The sequence below is a fragment of the Pongo abelii genome, chromosome 15 (genome assembly GCF_028885655.2).
Source record: "Pongo abelii isolate AG06213 chromosome 15, NHGRI_mPonAbe1-v2.0_pri, whole genome shotgun sequence".
Classification (NCBI taxonomy): Eukaryota; Metazoa; Chordata; class Mammalia; order Primates; family Hominidae; genus Pongo; species Pongo abelii.
In genome coordinates this window covers 93,855,161-93,878,897 of record NC_072000.2, presented here as the reverse complement: position 1 = coordinate 93,878,897, position 23,737 = coordinate 93,855,161, and the positions used below count along the sequence as shown (strand labels likewise).

General features: G+C 44.5%; 1 protein-coding gene across 11 annotated transcripts in view; it reads left to right on the top strand.

The window, feature by feature from the left end:
• Window positions 1-23,737, top strand: part of FOXN3 (forkhead box N3) — a 459,693-nt gene that overhangs the window by 109,102 nt on the left and 326,854 nt on the right. For 5 of the 11 annotated variants that reach the window (XM_024232075.3, XM_054530375.2, XM_024232073.3 and 2 more), the window contains exon 2: window positions 21,410-21,512. The exons of 3 other annotated variants lie outside the window; for them this stretch is intronic. The gene's annotated coding sequence lies outside the window, so the exon portion shown is untranslated. The remainder of the gene's footprint in view (window positions 1-21,409; window positions 21,513-23,737) is intronic. 3 more of the 11 variants (XM_063715684.1, XM_063715680.1, XM_054530373.2) reach the window with 1 other exon arrangement.

Genomic DNA, 23,737 nt, shown 5'->3' with positions numbered 1-23,737 from the left:
TGACAGGATAAAACTATCTCCTGCAATCTGCCACAATGGATCATTTTGAAATCTCAAAGAAGTCATTTATTCAGATTAAAACCATTTATAGCAGATGTAAGCAAACAATTCATCGGTATCCTTGAGATTGATGGTTGGCACTTTACAGTTTTCATTAAAAGTTAAACTCTTTCTTCATTCAGCAAATATTTCAGTGCCCATTATGTGTCCTGTACTGGGATACAGCAGTGAACGAGACAGACCAGATTCTTGCCCTCTTGGGGCTGGCATCCTAGTGGGGAGATGGACAGTGCTGGGTGTGGTAGATCATGCCTGTAATCCCAGCACTTTGGGAGGCCGAGGCGGGCAGATCACCTGCGGTCAGGAGTTCAAGACCAACCTGGACAACATGGCGAAATCCTGTTTCTACAAAAAGTATAAAAATAAGCCAGGCGTGGTGGCGGGCACCTGTAATCCCACCTACTTGGGAGGCTGAGTCAGGAGAATCGCTTGAACCCAGGAGGTGGAGGTTGCAGTGAACTGAGATCATGCCACTGCACTCCAGCCTGGGCAATAGAACAAGACTCCATCTTAAAACAAACAAACAAAGAAACAAAAAAAAAACTGTATATAATTTGCAAATAGTGATAAGTGCTATGGATAAAGATAAAGCAGGGAACAAGGTCCAGGAGATGCAAGCATGGGTGCTATAACTTTCACCCAGAGGGCAGGGCAGGTTCCCTCACTGATGGAGGGGAGGGAAAGGTGGGTCGATGCTCAGCCAGTCTGGAGGCACTGATAGGGACCTGGTCCACTCCAAGACCTCAGGGAGGTCAGGGTGGGTGGAACAGAGTGAAAGGGAGGGAAGTAGGAGATGAGCTCAGAGCAGTATCAGTGGGGGTAGGGCGGAGGCTGGGGGTAGATAGCAGGTGATGTAAAACTGGTGGGAGGGTGTCCAGGGAGGTGGTATGACATCCCTCCATAGGGCCAATCCATAGCGATTGTTTTATTCTTTGTCACATGCAAAGCCTGTCATGTGGAAGGCAGGAAAGGCCTAAAATCATAAGGGCACAGTGGTGCTGTTCCAGATCCTGTTCCTCAGTGCGTGGTCCCAGGGCCAGCAGCACTGGCATCCCCTGAGTGCTTGTTAGAAATGCAGAATCTCAGCCCTACCGCACACCTGCTGGATCAGAACCTGCATCTCACAGGGCCTGCAGGTGATCCATGGCCCCCAAACGTTGGAGAAGCAATGGTCTGGAGTCATCTGTGGCTTTGGGCATCAGAAGCCCTGGGGGCTGCTCAAAACAGGTCTACTTCATTGCCTGCTGGCCTCAGTTTTCTTGTAGTTGCACCTGCAAGGAGATAAGAATGATGCTGACATTCTCTGCTGTGCCCAAGCTCTTCTGCTTTTCTGAGCGAGTGCCACTTTCAACACCGCTTTCCCCATCCATCAGACCAATCTCTCTCTGAGGTGGTGTAGACTGGGAAGGTGCCTCTGGGAGCTGATACTCTGGCTCTGTGGAATTTCTAGGCTGTCTTTCTTCAGTGTGCTCAGAGAAGATGTTCATTCCTCATAGTAGAGTATTACAAATGTACAAAGTCTATATTGTGACAGGGAACGGTGCTGCCTTCTGTGTGTGCACATAATGCCACTCCTCCATTCAGCAGGGCATATGCTTTGAGCTGAGCCCCAAGCCTGGTGATTCACCTATAGGCCAAATTCCCATCATTTATTGCCAGGTCCCTTATGCACCTAATGGTCCCAGATGCGGAAGGCTGGTTGCCTTCAAGGGTAGATGGAAAGATGGAAATGCCTGTTTTCATGACAAGCACAGATGTTGCGTTGTATTGACTGGTTTATGCTAGGATCGGGCATCATATAGTCAGCCCACCCTCCCAAAACAAAACACACAGCCCTGTGGCCTGGGTACCGAGCCTGCAGTTTCCAGGTCTAACTATTTGGCTTAACTATTATTAACTCCTGAGGGACTTTGGGTGAATCACTTTCCATGTGTGAATATCAGGCTGCTTATTGATAAAACAGTTACAGTCATTTCTGCTTCACAAGTTATTGAGGCTTCATTATCTAAATGCTTTTGAGAGCTGTCCTTAAATGTGTCATTTCCAGGCTTACGTCACTACATACTAGCATACCTTTTTTTTTTTTTTTAATGAGTGTGAAATTGTCTCCCTCCTTCTGTTCATTTAGACTGCAGCATTGATGAGCAGGTAGTGGCAAATGCCTCTTCATATTACTCACAGATTACTGTGGGTTAAGAAATAAACTGGGCATTGACCTTTCCTTGCTGTTTCTGAATTAGTCACACACTTCTCATTGTTTGTGTATGTCAGCAGCATGACCTAAATAAAGTTAGGGTTGATCTCTTTCAGAATATATTTTGGATTTCTCCTTACAATAAAGTTAAGGCAAGTTGATGTATGGTTTGCAATCAAATAGAAAGACCTTTTCAGCAAAGCCCTGGCTCAACGGTGGAGTGATTATTGAACACTGGTTTCTAGTTGTGGCCAAATTCTCAAATTTCTCAAGTGTTACCTGGCCTGCTAAGGACTCTAATAGAAAGCAGTCTCCATTTGTCACTGCCATTTTCCATTGGTGGGGCAACTCGATAGCTCCGATTGCCTGCATCTTACCTTACCACCTTGGAATTCCAGATTAGCCCAATGCTTACTGTTTTCAGGTCTCTGCCATTATGCTGTTAGGTGGCTTTCTAGGCTAAACTGATTGACTGCTTAATCAGCTGCTGTCCATGCTGTGTAGAGCGGATGGGTTCAGGGACAGTGTTTCATTAGCTGTGTAACGTTAGGCAACCTACAGACTAAAGCAAAGAACTATACAACAACAACAACAACTAAAACTCCCTCAGTCATGCTGCATCTCTGATCTAGTTTAGGCTGCAGAGGTAAGATTTGACCATCACAACTCAGCCAGGCAGAAACCTCGTGGGGAACTAATTCATGGAGCATGCATCTTTTTCAATCCTTTATCCCACCGTATGTTGTATTTTGCTGACCAGGAAGGAGATCATTCTCATTCTGCATCTCTGGGATGCATGAAGTTCTGTTGGGGAAGAAAGTACTCGTGACAAGCTCATGTCTGGTTTAGAAGTTCCTGGGTGAGTGGGGAATGGATCCAAGAGCTCTGGGCGTCAGGTCTCCAGACAGGTCTAACTGGGGTTGGGGAAGTGGTAACAGCTGGTCCTGTGGGCCGTGGTTGCTGTTAGAGGGAGTTGCCTTTGGCTAATAGTGGTAAGATTGTGATGTGTCATCTTAAAAAAGTCTATACCAAGAAGAGTGTCTTTGCTAACCACTGTGAAGCCACTCCTCAGAGATTCTCCTAGATTTGTAGCTTTGATTAGGGTTAAAATCTGGACTTGGTTGGTGGGGAAGTGGTAGAGACTTAGGTGCCTGGAATGGGCTGTTCTGGACACTTTCCTCCTGCAGGGCTGTGGTTCTGGGCCTTACTGTGGCCTTCTCCAATGCCCCTGGGAAGAGCACAACTCTACACAAACGGGGGCAGATTGAAGAATTGGTCCATTGGGAATTATTGCCAGTATGGATCCAGAGGAAAGGCTATTGTTTTGTTCTCCCAGCTCACCAACAAGGAGGTAAAAGATTGCTCACTTCTCTCACAAGCCTTGCCATCCACTTCCCATTTTCAAATACATAGAAATCAAAACATTCAGTGTTTGGACTTACCCCATGGCAATGCAGCCGTCCTGCAAACACATGGGTTGGATTCCTGACACGTGCGTGGGAAAGCGAGCTAGCATAATGCTATGGATTTTGGTCTTCTGGGGGTTGGTGTCCCCTGAATGCACGTGAGTGGATTAGCAATGCACGTGACTACTTGGTTTGTATATTCTCTGGCTGAGTGACCCAATTCCTGGCCCAGGAACAAGATGAGCAAAGCTAACTGGGTACCGTCAGGGAACCCTCCCAGCTGGGGCATGGGGGCACCTTCCTTCCTAGTCCAGGGTGCAAACAAGTGTCAGAGCAAGGTGAGGAGGAGAGTCTCTGCTGTCCGTTTGGCTCTGGTCATTTCCTTTGTAGCTATGTAGATAAATAGAAGTAAGGGGCAAATCCGATGGGCTTGATATTAGAGCCTGTTTCATGGCGTCGCATCTGTCTTTGGAAGCAGCCATTGTGTGTGATCCTCTGACTTTTCCTCCAGTTGCTAACCATCTTGAATATTTTAGAAACCCTCTTATGTGTTAATATGGCCGGTGAGACAAGCATCATGATTTCTCCTTCACCAGTGACCAAACAGAGCTGCGGAGTTGTCAAGTGAATGTAGTGAAAAATCACACACTTGTAACCGAGCCAGGCTGTGCCAGAAGCCCAGTCCCTGACTCGGTCCTACTGTTGTCTCTCAGATGGGGAAGTGGCTCTATCTATAAAACGTGTGGTTGCTATGAATTACCGGTGTTGGTAAGGAGAATTGGAAGCATTCTCATTTCTAGATTACCTTTCAAATATTCAAATTCATGCACCAGTAGCATATGGCTAGAACTTTTATTTTTTCACTCAGATGTCTTCCAATGTGCTTCATTGAATTTGAAATCCACACCAGGTTTGAATTTTGAAAATGCCAACTGTATACTAACTGAATGTGAGAAATGAAGAAAACTTTCATAAATGTTTTTTTAAAAATAAATGGTGATTTATTTTTCTGTGTTCAGATAAACCAGCTCTATGGGTTTTTTTTTTTTTTTCCTTCATTTTGGTTGATTTGCATTCTTGACAATAGAGAAGGAACAATGTTTCCAGTGTATTCTTAGCTAATTTTCTGCAAAAGAGTTTGCAGTAGCACATATCAGACATTAAAGGAAAATGGGTCATGGAGTCTTTGGGCCACCTCTGCTGGCCGGGAGCTTTGGGTGGAGGGAGGAGCCTTTGTCGTCTTCAAATGGCTGTGTCTGCTGTGTCCTCTCAGCAAAATTTTGATTCAGAAATGATCTGATTCCTTTTTCTTCCCGCTTGGGGCTGAGTTTAGTTTGTAGGTGCCATTCAATGCTTTTGTTTCTCACCAGGTAAGAGATTTTCAAGCACTTCAGAACTCATAAAAGAGGGCTTTTATCTGCTTGGTTTTCCTCAGTTGCAGAGAAAATAAGTCTGAAAATTTGTGTTTTGCATGACCTCTGTCAGAGACACCAACATAGAGTGGAAAGAACATTGGCCTAGAAGTCAGAAACTGCCCCATAACAGGTGGCCCAGGAGCCCTTTCCCTAAAGTCACCTGCAGCTCTAAGAGCTTTACAGTCCTCGGGATGACCCCTTGTGAGACACCTACTCCTTCTTTCCCCCCAACACTTATTAAAATACACCATACTCCCCATGAAATATAATTTATACACTGTACATCTTCAAATCTAAGTCACCATCAGTTGTAAACTATATCATAATTTTATGCACCACTAAGAAGAAAAAATGCTGCCTAATAGATGCACTCATTTCAAAGGATTCCCATGTAGAAAAACATGCAGTTTATAATTGGTGAAATATATGATGAGGTCAGTTGCAGTTGGGTAGTTGAGATAATGCCAAATGTTGTCAGTTTTTTATAAAAATGGTCTATTTCTAACATGGACAGAGCTAAAATACCAATGTACCTGCTACCCAACTTTGGCAGAGCTCAACATTTGCTTCAAATATTTTTTTAAAAATAAAATAAAACATTGAAGACATAATTGAAGACCCTGGTCCTTCCCTAATCCTGGAACTTGTCCCTCCTTCAGGGTCCCATGGGAACTCCATCTTGAGTATGGTGCCTGTCATTCCCATGCATGTTTGTAAATTGTGACTGTATGTCTTTATATCCATTAAACACGTACATTTAATGTTTTTATCTTTTATTTTTATTTTTTGAGGTGGAGTCTCGCTTTGTCGCCCAGGCTGGAGTGTGGGATCTAGGCTCACTGCAACCTCCATCTCCCTGGTTCAAGCAATTCCCCTGCTCAGGCCTCCTGCATAGCTGGGATTACAGGCTCATTCCACCACATCTGGCTAATTTTTTTTAATTTTTAGGAGAGTTGGGGTTTCGCCATGTTGGTCAGGCTGGTCTCGAATTCGTGACCTCAGGTGATCCAACTGCCTCGGCCTCCCAAAGTGCTGGGATTACAGGTGTGAGCCATCGCGCCTGGCTGTATTTAGTGTTTTTGTTTGTTTGTTTGTTTGTTCTTCTGAGATGGAGTTTCACTCTTGTTGCCCGGGCTGGAGTGCAATGGCGAGATCTGGGCTCACTGCCACCTCTGCCTCCCATGTTCAAGCGATTCTCCTGCCTCAGCATCCCCATATTTCGTGTTTTAAAAACCCTGCTAGCTTTCCACCAGTGTCCATTCCCTGTTCTTCCTTTGAATAGTAGAACCCTTGAGCTTTATGCAAACAGCTTCTGCCAGTGATGGCTTATGACTTAACTTCTGGCTGATGGATGCATGTGGAATGGATGGGTACACCCTCTGGATTTTTCCTTTAAAATGAAGGAGCAAACCCTTCATATCCTCTCTCCTCCTTCCCTCTGATTAGGACAGGGTCAAGGTGGTTGTGAGCTACTTATGACTATGCAGAGGTGGGAAACACACTGGGGAATACTGGAGCAACAACGTAGAAAAACCCTCGGTTTCTGCCTTCACGGTGCCAGCTCGTCCACTCCCGACCTGACTGCCCGTCATCGTGAGCTGCTGTGTGAGAAGTAAACAAACCAACAAATGTATTTTTATTTAAGCCAGTATTATTTGTTCTCTACTAAAACAGCCACACACAAAAAGTTCCAACTAATATAAGTGGTTTATATTTTGATCATGCACATTACTAGTGACTTCTTGTATTAAAAACTTTATTTTTTCTTAAGGATTAGCATAAGATACATGTGTACAGTTGAACATTTCCTCAGATTTAGAAAAAGGAAAAAATACATCTTACCGCTTCCTTAATGGCTACATATCTGTGTCCCGTCCTCCAGGCGACACGATCCCGTGGAGGGCACATTCATCTGAGCCCTTCACTGTCTTCCATGCAGAGATAGAGGGAGTTCATGCATGCTGAGGACAGTTAGCTGCTCAGTCCGCAACAGGAGACATTTAAAGCAAACTTCACTGTGATAATTTCAGAATGAAAAGGAGACGTTTCCATTTGTAGGAGAATTTCCTTCCCGAATCCTGCCTGAGCATCTGTGGAATCATCCTCAGAGTGAGGCCTTCCTGGTCAAGTTCCCTCCTCTGGGAGGCTGCCCTGTGACTCCCACGCCTGCACGACAAACTGCGGGATGGCTGCTCCAGGAGAAAAGCCACCTCTCACCAGCCGGCAGGGCCAGGTCAGGGTACCAGGCTGGTTAGAATACCTGCTTTCTGCAGAGTGGATAAGTGGCCCAGAGGGTAACAAGAACCATCTCCAATTTTTCCCTGTCCCTTTTTCCAGCCCCGATGCTGTTGGATAGGGGCACACCCCCAGCATGGTTCTGATCTCACAGGTCAGCTTGGCTTCTGGCCTTAAAGGCAGGTCTGTTCTTTGGTTTCCCTCTCAAAGGGCACTTGAAACAGAGTGATGAAGGTCCCTGACCTCTCCTATTGAATAAGGCTTGTGTCATCAGTCTCAATCATGCCGGATGCCCACTGACCTTGGGTGAAGCTTCTCCCAGTCTCTCCTTGCATTAAGAATTGGGTTTTCAGGTGAGTGGTCCTCAGACTTCTGCAATTGATTAATTGCCTCAGTGCAAAGATCACAGGAGCCTCTTAGGCCATCTGTGCCAATGACTTCCAAACACACAATGGAGGCTCTTGGAAGGAGTGGGAAGGAAAGCACTGCTCTGGGCGAGAGTTGTCAAGCTGAGTTCTGCTGAAGAGTGCCCGTAAATGAAATTTATGGTGTAAAAAACCCAAGCTGGCTGGGTGCGGTGGCTCACGCCTGTAACCCCAGCACTTTGGGAGGCTGAGGCGGGTGGATTACCTGAGGTCAGGAGTTTGAGACCAGCCTGGCCAACATGATGAAACCCCATCTCTACTAAAAATACAAAAAAAATAAGCTGGGCATGGTGGTGGGCGCCTGAAATTCCAGCTACTCAAGAGGCTGAGGCAGGAGAATCACTTGAACCCGGGATGCGGAGGTTGCGGAGAGCCAAGATCGCACCACTGCACTCAGTGAGTGGTGCGATCCACCTCAAAAAAACAAACAAACAAAAAACCCAAGCCAAACAATACAAAATGACTCCCCTTCCGTGGAGGCTGCAACTCCAACTGGGAGAGTCCTGTACAATCATAGGACAAGAAAGAAAAAGAGGCACAGGGAACATGTGAGAAGCAGTTTGCACACTTTAGTCTGACTAGATGTCACAGTTCCCTTGATAGTTTTTGCAACCAAAAAAATGAAAATTACATGTAAAAGATTCTTTAAAACCAGTTCCTATCGATTTACCTTATAACCAGTACATCAGAAATTTACTTCCATTTTGAGTGTCTTTTGCATTCCCTGTCAATATCTCAAAAATTAATTTAATTCAGAAACTAAAATTAAGCATAAACTAAAGTTTAAAAACAAGCTGTGTAGGCCCTTAGAAGGCTTGATTTACAAACCTTATAATGCCAAAGACACGGCAAAAAAAAAAAAAAAAAAAAAAAAATCAAAATCAAAAGACATTCCCATGTAAAAACACAGAAAAAGGTTTTAAATTATAGGCAAATTGCTCATTAGGCAACTGGCTTTAGGCTAATTGACCTAGAGTCAATGACTTCCAAAAGTCAGCACTTCAGTGCTCAGGGACACTTTCTCAGGCCTGTATTCATCTTATTTCAGACAAAATTCTAATCAACTCTATTATTTGATTTCTCAGCCTCTGGCATATTAGATGCGAATCAAAACAGGAGGGAACTGTGGGAGCCAGGCCACTTTGCACGGTGAGAAGACCAGCTGATACCCTGACAGGCAGGGTGGGATGGGAGGAGGCCAGATAATATTAAAATATAAATACAAGGATTAGGAAATCACCCTAGTATGGGGCCTTTTCCTGGACGGGTGACCTCTTCCTCCTCCGCTCCTACACTGCTATGGCTTCTTAGATCGCCTCTCTATCATCATGGGCAGAGGTTCATAAAGCCAGGCAAGCTGTGAAAAATATCTGTAACAGGCTAAATCGTGAGCCACAGACTGCCCAATTCGTTGTTTTCGTATACAATCAGTTTTGAAAAGCTTTTCATCGCCAAGGATCCAATCATTGACTCGTGAGTTGGAGCATCTTTATAAAGCACCCAGTTCCCCCCACCCTCTGTGTGCGGCCCACCCAGCAAGAGCTCTGTCCATAGGATGCCTCTGCGGCTGCATGAACACACCCAGACCTACCTAGAAACAATTCCGCATTCTGGAAACATTCACCTCTAGGAAGTCCTCTTTCACCAAACGGTAGCATGACCAAATCCAGGTAGTTCTCAATATCCAGGGTAATTCGGGAGGAGGTCAGGAATAACCCAAATTGTGATGAAATTCACTTTCAGTTATCTAGTGCATATAAGTGTGGCTAAGAAGCAACCAGACAGAGGGCTGGGCGCGGTGGCTCACGCCTGTAATCCCAGCACTTTTGGAGGCAGAGGCAGGCGGATCACAAGGTTAGGGGATCGAGACCATCCCGGCTAACACAGTGAAACCCCATCTCTACTAAAAATACAAAAAATTTAACTGGGCATGGTGGCACGTGCCTGTAGTCCCAGCTACTCGGGAGGCTGAGGCAGGAGAATTGGTTGAACCCAGGAGGCGGAGGTTGCAGTGAGCCGAGATCGAGATTGTACCAATGTACTCCAGCCTGGGCTATAGAGCAAGACTCCGTCTCAAAAAAAAAAAAAAAAAAAAAAAAGAGAGAGAAGCAGCCAGACAGAATAGGAGAATATATTTGCAAATCGTATATTTGATAAGTGATAAATATCCATAATACATAGAGAACTCCTAAAAGAACAACCTAATTCAAAAATGGCCAAAGGACTTGAGCAGGTATTTTTCCAAGGAAGATATACAAATAGGCAGTAGGAGTGTTAAAAAAATGCTCAATGTCTCTAATCATTGGGGAAAAACGCGAATCGAAATTACAGTGAGATACTGCCTCATACCTATTAGGATGGCTAACATTTCAAAAAAAACCAAACAAACAAACAGGAAATAACAAATGTGTTGAAGATGTGGAGAAAATGAAACCCTTGGACACCGTTGTAGGAATGTAAAGTGGTACAACTACTGTGGAAAATAGTATGGCAGTTCCCCCAAAAAATTAATATAAAATTACCATATGATCCAGGAAGTCCACTTCTGGTATATTCCCAAAAGAACTGAAAGCAGGGTCTTAGAGATATTTATACATCCAGGTCGGGCATGGTGGCTCACGCCTGTAATCCCAGCACTTTGGGAGGCTGAGGTAGGTGGATCACCTGAGGTCAGGAGTTTGAGACCAGCCTCAACATGGAGAAACCCCGTCTCTACTAAAAATACAAAATTAGCCAGGCATGGTGGTGCATGCCTGTAATCCCAGCTACTGGGGAGGCTGAGGCAGGAGAATTGCTTGAACCTGGGAGGCGGAGGTTGTGGTAAGCCGAGATCGTGCCATTGCACTCCAGCCTGGGCAACAAGAGCAAAACTCTGTCTCAAAAAAAAAAAAAAGATATTTATACATCCATGTTCATAGCAGTATAATTCACAATAGCTATAACATGGAAGCAATCCAAGTGTCTATCGACAGATGAATGAATAAATAAAATGTGGTATATCTGTACAGTGAAATATTACTTAGCCTTAAAATGGAAGAAAATTGGCCGGGCGTGGTGGCTCACGCCTGTAATCCCAGCACTTCGGGAGCTGAGGCAGGTGGATCACCTGAGGTCAGGAGCTCTAGACCAGCCTGGCCAACATGGTGAAACCCCATCTCCACTAAAAAATACAAAAATTAGCTAGGTGCGGTGGTGGGCACCTGTAATCCCAGCTACTTGGGAGACTGAGGCAGGAGAATCACTTGAACCCGGGAAGTGGAGGTTGCAGTGAGCTGAGATTGCGTCATTGCACTCTAGCCTGGGAGATAGAGCAAGACTCCATCTCAAAAAAAAGAAAGAAAATTGTGACACACACTACAACATGGATGAACCTGGAGGACATTACGCTGAGTGAAATCAGCCAGTCACAAAAAGGCAAATATTCCATGGTTCCACTTTTATGAGATAGGAGAGTCAAAATCATAGAGACAAGGTAGAATGATGGCTACCAAGGGCTGGGGTCAGGGGAGTGGAGAATGGGGAGTGATTGTGTGCTAGGTACAGAGTTGTAGAGATGGATGGTGGTGATGGTTGCATGTCATTATGAATATATTTAATACCACTGAACTATACACTTAAAAGTGGTTAAGATGGTAAATGTTATGTCATCTATATTTTACCACAATAAAAACATTGCGGGGTGCAGGGGGATGACAGCCAGCATGTGGAATGGCTTATTTCCTTAGGGAGGCTAAATATAATAATTACTGCTGCTCCCAATCCCCCTTTCACTTCCAAAGCCCAAGGATCCCCCCAGGTGTCTTTCCACTCCAGGGCCCTCTCTGAGGAGTGGTGTCAGGACTTGGGCTGGCACGCCTGGGAAGGAAGGTGGCGCGGGATGTAGTGAGCAGGCTGGGATGATCTGCTCTGGGAGCGCTTGCTGCATTCAGCCTAAAGCCTTGGGAGAAGAGAATGGGTGGGTGAGGTCAAAGAGGAGGATTTGCCTAACTTCCACCACCAGCCATAGTTAATCCCCAAGCCAATTAATTTGATACTTAGTATCTATTCTTTTATAACTATTGTTAACTCTAGTCAAGTACTTTTTTTTTTTTTTTTTTTTTTGAGACGGAGTTTTGCTCTTGTCGCCCAGGCTGGAGTATAATGGTGCCGTCTCAGCTCACTGCAACCTCCGCCTCCCGGGTTCAAGAGATTCTCCTGCCTCAGCCTCCCGAGTAGCTGGGATTACAGGTGCCCACCACCACACCCAGCTAATTTTTGAATTTTTAGTAGAGACGGGATTTCACCACGTTGGCCAAGCTGTTCTCGAGCTCCTGACCTCGTGATCCACCAGCTTCGGCCTCCCAAAGTGCTGGGATTACAAGCAGCCAACTGCATTGTGAGCATGCTTAGGAGCAGCACGGCCCCTACAGAGAACATCGGATCAGGTGACCTAGGTGAGGTCTGACACTTACATTGTGGCCTCAGACCGGTTGCTGATTTTTGGAGCCTCAGTGCATCTTCTGTGAAATGAGATTGGTGATACCTGCCAAGCTAATTCGTGGAACTCTCATGAGAGTCAAATGAAATAACCTATGTCAAAATGCTTTGTGATACTAGAGGAATGTAAGGGCATTGATAATGTCAGAGATTTGAACTTGAAGCAAATAAGAGGCAAAAATGTAAAGTTAACAGAAGGGACTGCAGTTTTTATTGCTGTGGTTCTGCCTCTGAAGTTTATGAGTACTGGTGGTGATTAGTTAAAGGGTAATCCTTACCTGCCCTGCTAATACTTGAAGACTAGGTTTTCTACTGGACCCTAACATCTTTTTGAGATTGCTTTTATAAAGTGATGAATTTCTTTAACCAGTAAGGTGTGTATATATCCATTTTCTGTTCTGCTTTATTTTAGGAATGAATTTATTATTATTGTCATAGTAAATAGCCAAGCACGATTCAATTTAGGAAAATAACAGGAAAAGTTTGCTCATCTTTTCTAGGCTAATTTTGCCATAATCCCCACAAATAAAGTAGTGGTTTCTTTAAAATATGCCAGTTCAGGGTCACAGAGCTGCACTTTTAAAGCCTACAATTGATTGTTAGTGCGAAAATTGTATTCAAGTGAAACACATCAGCATGCAAATCTAAAACGTGGCCATTTTCATCTAGATTGAATATTATTAACCAGCCCAAGGGATATGATGTAATTAAGATTTTGAACAGCTTACTTTTGTCTACCGTGATGAGTATAACCCCAATATTTAAAGCGGCTTACCAGTTGAATAATGAGAAGGTGGCCCAGTGCACCAATAACCATACATTTTGGCTTTTAGGTGCAGTGAAAGAGTTTGACTTTTCTCCACAGGTCCAAGCATTGATAAGGGCAGAGATATAAACTTGAAGCAAAAAAGAGAATGTTCAAATTCCAGGAAAATCACAATTTCTTTCTGAATAATGGCATATTTCCATCTCATTGCCTACTCACTCATTTTAATACCTTCTTGTATGGGTTTAGGAATGAAGACCAAGTGGGGACAGATGAATCCCTTGTTAAGTGTTTATGCTTTTGCCTAATTAAAACTATTGGGTTTATAGCCTGCTAATGCAGCTCTACTTGGAAGGGAGAACAACTCTTAGCTTGGATCCACTTCAGAAAGTTTGCAAGGCCTCCCTCTGCCTTTCAGAGAACTGAGAAGGTACATTTCTGATAGCAGCTTTATTCTGGTGCAATTCCAGGATAACTGTTCTTCTTAGGGGAGACAAGATGCTCACCTTTTCTGTCCTTCCCACACCGTTTTAAAAGAAAGACAAAGTTCTTTATTTCTCCCAGGAGAAGTTCAGGAAAGGATCCATTGCAGAGCTGCACCACCTTAAGCAGACAGCCGGCAGGCTAGGCTGGTACCATGACTCATTTCAGCCATCCGTATTTTCAGGTGTACCATATGTATTTAGTACATCATTTGATAATGCTAAAAAAAATTAAAGCAGTGTGAGACTAAAGGAGAAAGAAGATGAATGTTAGCATTCCCCTGGGGTTCATGGGTGAAGGAATTAACACAGCGTGGCACTCTACCCTAGCTGTGTTTGTTTCCATGGCAACAGCTACGTACATGTTTCAGACTATCTACAGTGACACAGTTGCAGAAATAGTAGCTTGCAGGTTTCTGATATCGCATCAGTGGACAGGCGGCATGCACTATATTAAGTAAGTGTAAAAGAATTTAAAATATAGCTCTGGATTCAGATGTGTATTAGCTCAACCGAACGATGTGTCGGGGGTTGCGGCATTCCCCTTCTGCACGACGGCAAAATCTGGGCAAAGTTGAAAGTTGCAAGATTCCAGTCAAACAATTGTCCTTGCTTGGGTAAATATCCTCAAATGAAAAAAATGTGAGTTACAAAGGTAAGAGAATGGCCTTGGCAGATGACATATCAAAGAAGGATATTGTTAATGAAGCTATTTTTTTTTTTTTTTTTTGGAGGGGGGTAGTGATGGATAAGAAATGAAAGCTTTGGTTGGAAATAGCTGAGTCTTAAAGCAAATCGAATGTGCAACAGAATCTTTAACAGCTGCTGAGTTTATGGCAACTAAGGTCTTTGAATGTATCACTGTAGAAATTGCTTTTATATCAGAATGATCAGGTGAGGAGCAGAGAGGTTGATTAGGTGTGCAGTTAAGGGGAAATCGGGGCTCCATTGTCTTTTCTGAAAGCTTATGTAAATATCTTATTCTCTCCAAGCTGACCCTGGTTTGTCTTTGACATTTACTGCTACTTTTTAGTACCATTTGCTGGTATCTGTGTTGATCTCATGCTGCCACATTGTAACCTTATATGACTTTAGTGTTGGTTACAGAGCAACCAAGTAAAGATGATAGACTTTGTTTAAGTGTGACTTTGCAACCCAATTGTACAGTAATTGAGGAGGAGTGTTCAAATGAGTATTTATTTGCCTGCTAGACTCCTACTTTTGAATAGCAGCCTAGGTATTAGGTTAATGGATTTCAATGTGCACGTTATGATTGTGGGAGCTTTCAAGTATCTTGTAGTTCAATTTATACTGAGTTTTTAATGTCAAAAATTTTTTTATTTATGCCCATTATTCGATTTAAGCCTACATTTACCTCATAGTTTTATTATTCGTTTATCAGTGAAGAGAATGTAAAATGGCATGGTAATTTAAGCTAATCTATTCATTTGAAGAAGGTTAGTTTTCCGACCATAGGTAGACTTTTAGAAAAAGCGATGCAGACAGCTCTTTGGGCTGTATGAGACTATTTTTTTATGTGCACAGGGAACTATCTACAGTATGTACTGCATATTATTCTTTATAGTCATTATTTGATTAGATGTTAAGAGAATACCTCTGAGGGGCTCGGAGCTTCCGAGCACCCACGCATGTGGAGGGCTAGGACAGGTTTTGGATTATAAACCAGGGACTTGAACCCTGGAATGCACCACACCCCAGTGGGTAGATACAATGTGCCTTTCTAAATAAGTTGATAAATGAAATGAATGTTGAAGCTTTCCATATATGCCCATGTGTAGTCTGAGCAATCCAGAGATGGGAATTGAAATTTGTATCTTCTATGGGAGTTGTTTTTTGGTTTTATTTTGTTTTGTTGAGACAGGGTCTCACTTTGTTGCTCAGGCCAGAGTGCAGCGGTGCTATCTCGTCCCACTGCAACCTCTGCCTCCTGGGCTCTAGCGAGCCTTCTGCCTCAGTTTCCCAAGTAGCCAGGACAACAGGCACATACCACCATGCCCAACTAAAAGACCTCACTATATTTTCCAGGCTAGTCTTAAACTCCTGGGCTCAAGCCATCCTCTCGCCTCAGCCTCCCAAAGTGCTGAGATTATAGGTGCGAACCTTGGGAAACTTTTTAATGGTGGCTCATACCGAAGGCAGCTCCATTCTCAGAGGATGAGCTGCTCTGCGCACTTGTACCCCCCACTTCAGTGGAGTTTTAAGACCCATCTTTGGGGTGGGTGGGAGGGCAGACCTCCATCCCCATGCCCTGGCTTGCCTGGTGTGTGCCCCATGTATCCTTGGACTTCTCTGTGTGAAAGCTGCATGATACCACATGTGCTTGACCCCCCCAGGCTGAGGGGACCAAATAGCATTGGTAGGAGAGAGTTTACATGACGTTCTGTTATTGTGTTTGAAGGACCATGGAAAACCTGGGCTCAATAACCTGGGACTCTGACACTGGAGATCAAAAAAGTTTCAGTGAACTACTTGGATGACTAGTTCAACTTTTGTTTTTTGGGGAGTGCTGGAGCAGGCCCTTCCAACAGTCAGGACGTTTGTGTATTTTTTTCATCATACAGAAATATTTTCCAGTGTAGAAACAAACCAAACAAAACACCTGTCTATGCTATTTTAACTCTTTTGTAAGAATAGAAAAACACATGAACCTAAATGTAAAGCGCTAGGCCGAACTCGTCATTGGAATGTGAAATCTTGGCAGTACTTAGAGGAAACTCAATCGCTTCCATTCAAAGGGCCAGGAAATTGATTTAGAAAAAAAAATAAATTTGAGGGATTCCCAAATAGTGGCAAGGTGGAATGACTAAGAGAAACATGAAGGTACAGACGGATCTTATTCCCAGTCATAAATGGTGGTAAAATGGTCCGAATAAACCTCCCGAGGCAGAGCTCATCTGGAGTCTCCATTGCCCAGAACGTCTGAAGATTCCCAGAGACCACAGGATGAAAGGTTGGCATCCAGGGCTTTCCACTTTGAGTTCTTTTCCAGCTTCTCATCTCACCGTGTCTTCTTTTCCTTGGGCATCCTGTGCCCCTGTCCTTGGGTCCTGAATACTGTGCCCCAACCACACTTGAAAGACATAGGCCTTTGCTCTCACCGTTACCTCTGTCCGGATGCCTATAGACCCATCTTTGCTTTGCAAGGCCCAGCTTAAATTCTCCTTCCTCTGTAAAACCTTACAGATCTCCCCCTTTCATTGAAATGATTTCTCCATCCTCCATATTCACTTAACCATTTCTTTGTCAATGATTATAGCACATATTGCATTGTATTGAGATTAGCAGTGGCCGGGCACAGTGGCTCATGCCTGTAATCCCAGCACTTTGGGAGGCCGAGACGGGAAGATCACCTGAGGTCGGGAGTTCGAGACCAGCCTCACCAATGTGGAGAAACCCCGTCTCTACTTAAAAAAAAAAAAAAAAAAAAAAAAACAACAAAATTAGCCAGGCATGGTGGCGCATGCCTGTAATCCCAGCTGAGGCAGAAGAATCGCTTGAACCCGGGAGGCAGAGGCTGCGGTGAGCCAAGATCGCGCCATTGCACTCCAGTGTGGGCCACAAGGGTGAAACGCTATCTCAAAAAAACCAAAAATGATTAGCAGTGTATCTCCTTAACTAATATGTAAACGTATTAAAGACAAGGGCCATGACGTGTGTACTTTTGCAGGATTCGCCATACCTAGAATAATACTGTAATGGAACTGTTGTGTTTAATTGAATTCTTAAAACCTTGTAAAGATATACATTGTGGACCAGTCGTCAGATGCTTCTGTTCTTTGAGCAAAAGGAATCTGTTGGCTGCTGAGATTCCAAAGGCTGTGTCTGTCACAGCACCAAAAGCATCTGGACCCATTCAGCCACTTTCAGATGCTTCCAAACTTCCTGCTGTTTGTCATCGGCTAAACTCATGGAACAAATCAGGTGAATGGCTGATCTTTTTCATATTCATAGAATCACTAGATTTTAGAGCCAGAAGGAACCTCAGGGAGCTAAATTCATATTATAGGGGAGAGAATTTTAAACCTGAACTGTCAAGTGACTTCTTCAAAGCGAGAGAGTTGGTTAGCGCCCCAGGTATGTGGACTTAGCTTAGCTGACAATACCTCCACATGCTCCTGTCTGCCAGGCCTTCTTGGCATGGCCTTGGTTTCCACTTAAGGCATCAGGGATCAGCTGGTGCTTTCTGCCCATGTCTGGCTTGCTTTCTATATGTAAACACCGTCATCCAACAACAATCCGTTCACCACTCTTTGCTAAACGCTGATATCATTGGGATAGAATTAAAAACAAAAGTGGACTGGGAGTTGAGCTCAGGGGAACCGGGAGCAAAGCTAACAATTCATTAGCCATCGCTGAGGACACGGCAGCTGCTGAATTCAGTCAAGTTCAAACCCTTAAAAAGAGTGGAAAAAAGCAAGCACATGCCTCCCAGCACCTGGGCACCGCATCGCTGGGCCAGCTGGGCGCAGCACCATGGCAAAAAGATCTCTTCGTTTTCAGAAATCTGAGCTTCCGACCTTGCAGACAGGGAGGGGAATGTGGCTGCAACTTTACTGCATTTGGCATTACGTTTTACTCCTGCCTGCAGTTGTATCAGACACAGCTCCTGTGTGGAGTCCATGAGGACCTGAGAAAAGAACCAGCCCTCCAAGCTGACATATGAGCAAGCTGTCTCAAGAAAGATGTGCGTGCATGTGTGTGCATGTGTGTGTGTGCGTGCGTGTGTAAGGCTTGCATCTGAGGCTGACAGGCTTTTTAAGAGGAACTCTTGGTTTCTGTGTAAACGTGTGCCTCTTCTGCCCAGAGTTAGCCTGTTAAGGGAATAAAGCGCAATTCAGGTTTTGGAGTTGGAAGCCTGATTAATCTCTCTGCCAGTTACATATGGAAATAAATTAGTAAATGGTCCATCTGGGACTAAACTACTGCAGAGGTGATAAATTATTGCCATCGTATATGTCGGTGTTGCTGAAGACTGAGTTGTGCTCACCAGGAGCTGCTAAAAGATAACTGGATGCTCTATCGTGGTTAGAGGAATAAAAAAATTTTTTTAATTACAAGCAAAAGATTTACCTTGAAATGCTTTTTGGGAGAATGGTTTGGTTGATGCCAAGTTCGTTCCTCAGAACTGCTGTATCTGCAAATATTTAAAAAGAGAATCTCAAGGGCATCAGAAACATGTTGCTTTTATATTTTCAAAGGCCAGTAGGATAACAAGTGTTAATTAGTAGCCAAACACCTCGATGAGGAGGATAATTCTACACCTCTATATAGTATGGCACTTCATAATTTTCACAGCAACTTCATTTCTATTTTCTTACTTAAATTTCCAAGAAGGTGGGATAGGTTGGTGCCTCTTTTTCTTGATAGATGAAAAACTGAGGTTCAGGGGGTTTAGTGCCTTGTCCATAATGACTCAGAAAGTTGAATGGCAAAGCTGGCATGGGTAAGCAGAGACTGCCAATTCTGAATCCGGCTTCATTTCAATCCGAGCCTTGGTGTGACATGAAAAACATTTTCAGTACCCCCTTGTTCACCTACCAACATCAGGAAATAAAACCTTCTATTTATGTCCATTTTCTAGAAGCAAAGCCATACCAACTTGATCATGAAAAGCATTTTTTCCTCTAATTGGAGATGTATTAATTTAACTGTTTTAGTGACTGAGTCATACCCCTCTCAACTTGAGTGACAATTTTTTTTTAAAGGTAAAACCAGAGATGTCCTCAGGGGCTGTGGAGGCGCGGTAACATTTTGCCCCTTTGCAGAATGGCCCGAGGCGACTGCGACTTCCAGATTCTTGTACCTACTTTAAAATTTTGTGTGTGCATTCTTCCTCCTGGACAAATCTTCTGCTGTTAATCCTTGAAGCACTTGCGGTTCTTCCCTCTAGAAAAATGCACTGCCAAAAGTACAGAAAAGTAAACTGGATGTAGTTTGTTTTTTTTTTTTTTGAGATGGGGCAGTGGCACCATCATGGCTCACTGCAGTCTTGACCTCTAAGTTCAGATGCTCCTCCCTCTTCAGCCTTCTAGGTGGCTGGGACTACAGGCGTGTACTACCACAACTATTTTTTTTGTTTTGTTTTGTATTTTTTATAGAGATGGGGTTTTGCCTTGTTGCCCAGGCTGGTTTTGAACTCCTGGGCTCAAGCGATGTGCCCCCCTCGGCCTCCCAAAGTGCTGGGATTACAGGCATGAGTCACCATGCCTGGCCCAGACATTAATTAAACATAAGCCACTGGTGCCTGCTCGGTGGTCTTTAATGAAAAAGAGGAGCCCCCAGCCTGACCAACATGGCGAAACCCTGTCTGTACTAAAAATACAAAAATTAGCCCGGTGTGGTGGCGGGCTCCTGTGATCCCAGCTACTGGGGAGGCTGAGGCAGGAGAATCGCTTGAATCTGGGAGGCAGAGGTTGCAGTGAGCTGAGATTGTGCCACTGCACTCTAGTCTGGGCAACAGAGAGAGACTGTCTCAAAAAAAAAAAAAAAAAAAAAAAAAAGAAGAGCCCCTAGCTCTTACCTGTCTGCACTTGGAAGTAGGAAGTTAAGTAACCTTGTCTCACTCAGATCACCTTCAAGTTTCCCATGTATCAGCCAGACCTGGTTACCCTGTGCCCCCGAATAGCCCTCACACTGTCCAACCTCTGGGCCTTTGCTTCGGTTGCTGTCTGGTTTTTGTTGTTGTTAAAATTCTGTCCTAATCTCAAGGCCATTATTATCGTCTTCGTGATGCCTTCCTTTCGTGGCACCCCCCACTCCTCACCCCAAGCGGAAACAAATGTCTCCTTTGTCTTGACACTCTCCAGCCGTTAGAAGAAATAACACGGTCTGCCAGTATTTGAGTTGCTTGTGTATAGGTCTTATTTTCCATAGTGGACAATATGTTTCTCGAGGGCCGGTTCTTTATCACCTCTGACTCTTCATCCCTCCGTGATGCGATCCCTAACTCTATGCTTTGTCCTTATAGGAGCTTAAACACAAAGTAGAGTAGGGTGATTTTATTTTACAACAGAATGTCTTTGTATGGGTGGATAAATTAATGATCTAAGGTATATCAGAATTACTTGGAGGGCTTGTTAAAACACAGATTTCTGGGCCCTATTTCTGGATAATATATTCTGACTCAGTAGATATCAGGTAGGGGCCAAGAATTTGCATTTCCAACGAACTGTCAGTCAATATTGATGCTGCTATTCCAAGACCCACAGTTTGGGAACCGCCGATCTAATTAATATACTCCTAACATTCTCAGACTACAGCACGTAGGTTAATACCATTCTTTTCATTAGAGAGTTCGTTGATTTGTTATCCTTGAGGCCCCGGTTAAAAAGATATCTTCTTCAGAGATTATTATGCAATCTGTCTCATGTACCAACTTTCCTATTTTGCAAGATTATTGTTTAACCGTGGCCTGATAACTTGCAGCCCATTTAGTGAGGAGTAGAGCCAGAGACATTTCATTTTACAACAATAAAATAGAGTCGTTGACTTTGCAGCCTGTACACTTGGTCTACCCAGTGGATCAAGGCTGGTCCATGGGGTGGAATGCTGGCCTTGAGCGCTTGTGGGTGCTCTGATGTTTTTCCTTTATGTAGACAAGTGTTTGAGTAGCAGCTGTAGTACATAAAATGATCTCACAAATGTTTCAATGGCAGTTGTAGCAAAATAAAATAATCTCACATTGAGATGGCATGTATTTTCAAATTTCTGGATCTTCTTATGCCCCATGAGACAGTTTCAAAAACACTCCATCGTCAAAGATCCAGTCTTTTAATAACGATCCAAGAAATAAAGAGGTACTGTTACAATTGGCTTTTTCACTGAAGTGCGTCATTTTCTAGAGTCAGGCCAGAGATGACATCCATTGTGGTTGCAAGGGCTCTCTCTGCTGCTTCTGCTTAATTCTGACTTCCTACTGCTCCTCTCCAGCAGCCTCTAGAAGACCAGCCTTCTCGTGATTATGGAGGCCCCTCTGTCCTTTCTGTGACGGGAGCAATGCTGACCTCGGTTTCCTGGACCCATTCCGACTCAGGTAATCACACTGCCTTCCCCAGCTCGCCATGCTTTACGTAGATTGCATTGAATACATGAAATGCCAAAGCTATATTTAAATGCAAATGCCAAATTGATTATTTCTCCATCAACTGGTATCCTCCCCCGCCTCCCCCCAATCTTCTTAATGATCAATTTATGCAGCTGATCAGACTTGACAATGTCGTCAATCCAATTTAGGCATTAAGATGATTAAAAACATTGAATCACATCTTTATTTAAAATTCTGGTGTGAGTCGTAAAAATACAAAGCCACCGGAACATTGCTGGGAATTTTCACATAGAAATTAGCTTCTAAATTATTTTTGTTGCCACAGTCTCATGTTTTACTTTAATTGTATTAATCTTTCTAATGTTGTACTTTTAGTTGAGTTCAATAAGTGTTGAGTATCTGTTGTGTGTTCTTGGGACAGGTGGGGATGAAAAAGTAGAAGTCTGGCTCCTATCCTCAGGGAGCCCACAGTTTAGGCAGAGTTGACTCACTCATAAGAAAATGGCAGGTGGTGCTGAGCATAGGGCCAGGGCTATGAGCTAGCGGTAGTTCCTTGGTTCAGAAAATGGAGAAGCTTTGAGGTTTGGGATTGAAATAATTAGGGAAGAATTCATGGACCAGGGAGGGCCTCAGTTGGGCTTTGTCACTGTGGATCGTTTGGCCAGGCAGAAGGAAGAGGCGTGGCATTGAGCCTTGAGGGGAAGACAGGAATGAACCCACCATGAGCCCAGGCAGTGAGGGCCTGACTGCCTCGATCAGAAGGTCTAGAGGACCCAGATCTTCTGCCCCACCCAGAACCAGACTCCCCGTCAGGGGTCCCTTAAGGATCCTGAAGTGGAGCCCGTTGGGGAAACTCCACCTTCCCGTTGCAGAGGGGCTTCGGCTGGCACTGTCCTACTGGGACAGTGGTTTCTGTTGCCCACCCCCCGCCTCCCGGCTTGGCCACTGCTTTGCTGATCTTTTCTGCTTCTCTGGGCCTGTCCACACCCTGCCTCTGCCTGTCTACCTGATTATTTACTCTTCTCTCACACACCTGCCATCTCCCCTCCAAGCTCTGTCTAGCCTTTGGGGCTTGTCAGGGCCCTGGGATGAGCTCTGTGAGGTCAGTTGCTGGCGATTCACAAGGGGTGATTCTGAGAAGTGGAGCTGCAGGGGAGGAAGCATAAGTTAAGAACACGCATTTATAAAGTAAGGCTGGGAGCTCATCCAGAGAGTTCTGAAAGCCAGAATTCAGGGAGGGTCTCAAGGGGGTGGGCTGGGGCTGTAGTCAGGGATGAGAGCCAAGGGCCCTGATTAATTTGGGTATGGTGCAGTGGATCCTGTCCACCCCTCACTCTCCCTCAGGTCTGCCCTTTGTTAAGCTGGTGGAAGCAGTGGTGGCTTTCACTGCCCTGGGTCTTTTTTTTTTTTTTGAGAGAGTCTTGCTCTGTCACCTAGGCTAGAGTGCAGTGGCACCATCCCTGCTCACTGTAACCTCCGCCTCCCAGGTTCAAGCTGTTCTCCTGCCTCAGCCTCCTGAGTAGCTGGGGCTACAGACATCCGCCACCACGCCCGGCTAATTTTTGTATTTTTAGTAGAGATGGTGTTTCCCCATATTGGCCAGGCTGGTCTCTAACTCCTGACCTCAAGTGATCCTCCTGCCTTGGCCTCCCAAGGCACATTCTCCAAAGTGCTGGGATTACAGGCATGAGCCACTGCACCTGGCCTGTCCTGGGTCTTAAAGATGCTACTGAGAGTTGCCAGCGGAGACCCCACTCGCTCCCTGTTGGGTCCTCCCTAGCCACACACCACCTGCCTTCCTGCACGCAGGTGTGCAGAAGCTTGGGCCTTCTGGAATCATAGCCTGGGATCACCAGCCACCAGGAAGTGGAAGAACTAGAATAGCAGTATTTGTGTTCTCCTCCCACTGCAGAAATTGCCTAATAGATTGTTGCCACCCCTCCTAAGCCCAGGCCAGGGGTTGGTAAACCACAGTCGGCCCAGGGGCCAAGTACTGCCTGCCGCCTGTCTGTGCACCGCCAATGTACTAAGAATGGTTCTCACATTTTTCAGTGGTTGGGAAAAATTAAAAGAATAAAATTTTGTGCCTCATGAAATGTATATGGAATGCAAATTTCAGTGTCCCTAAATAAAATGTTATTGAAACAGAGCCATGTTTGTTCATTTCTGGATTATCTATGGCAGTTGTTGCCCTTACAATGGCAGAGTTAAAT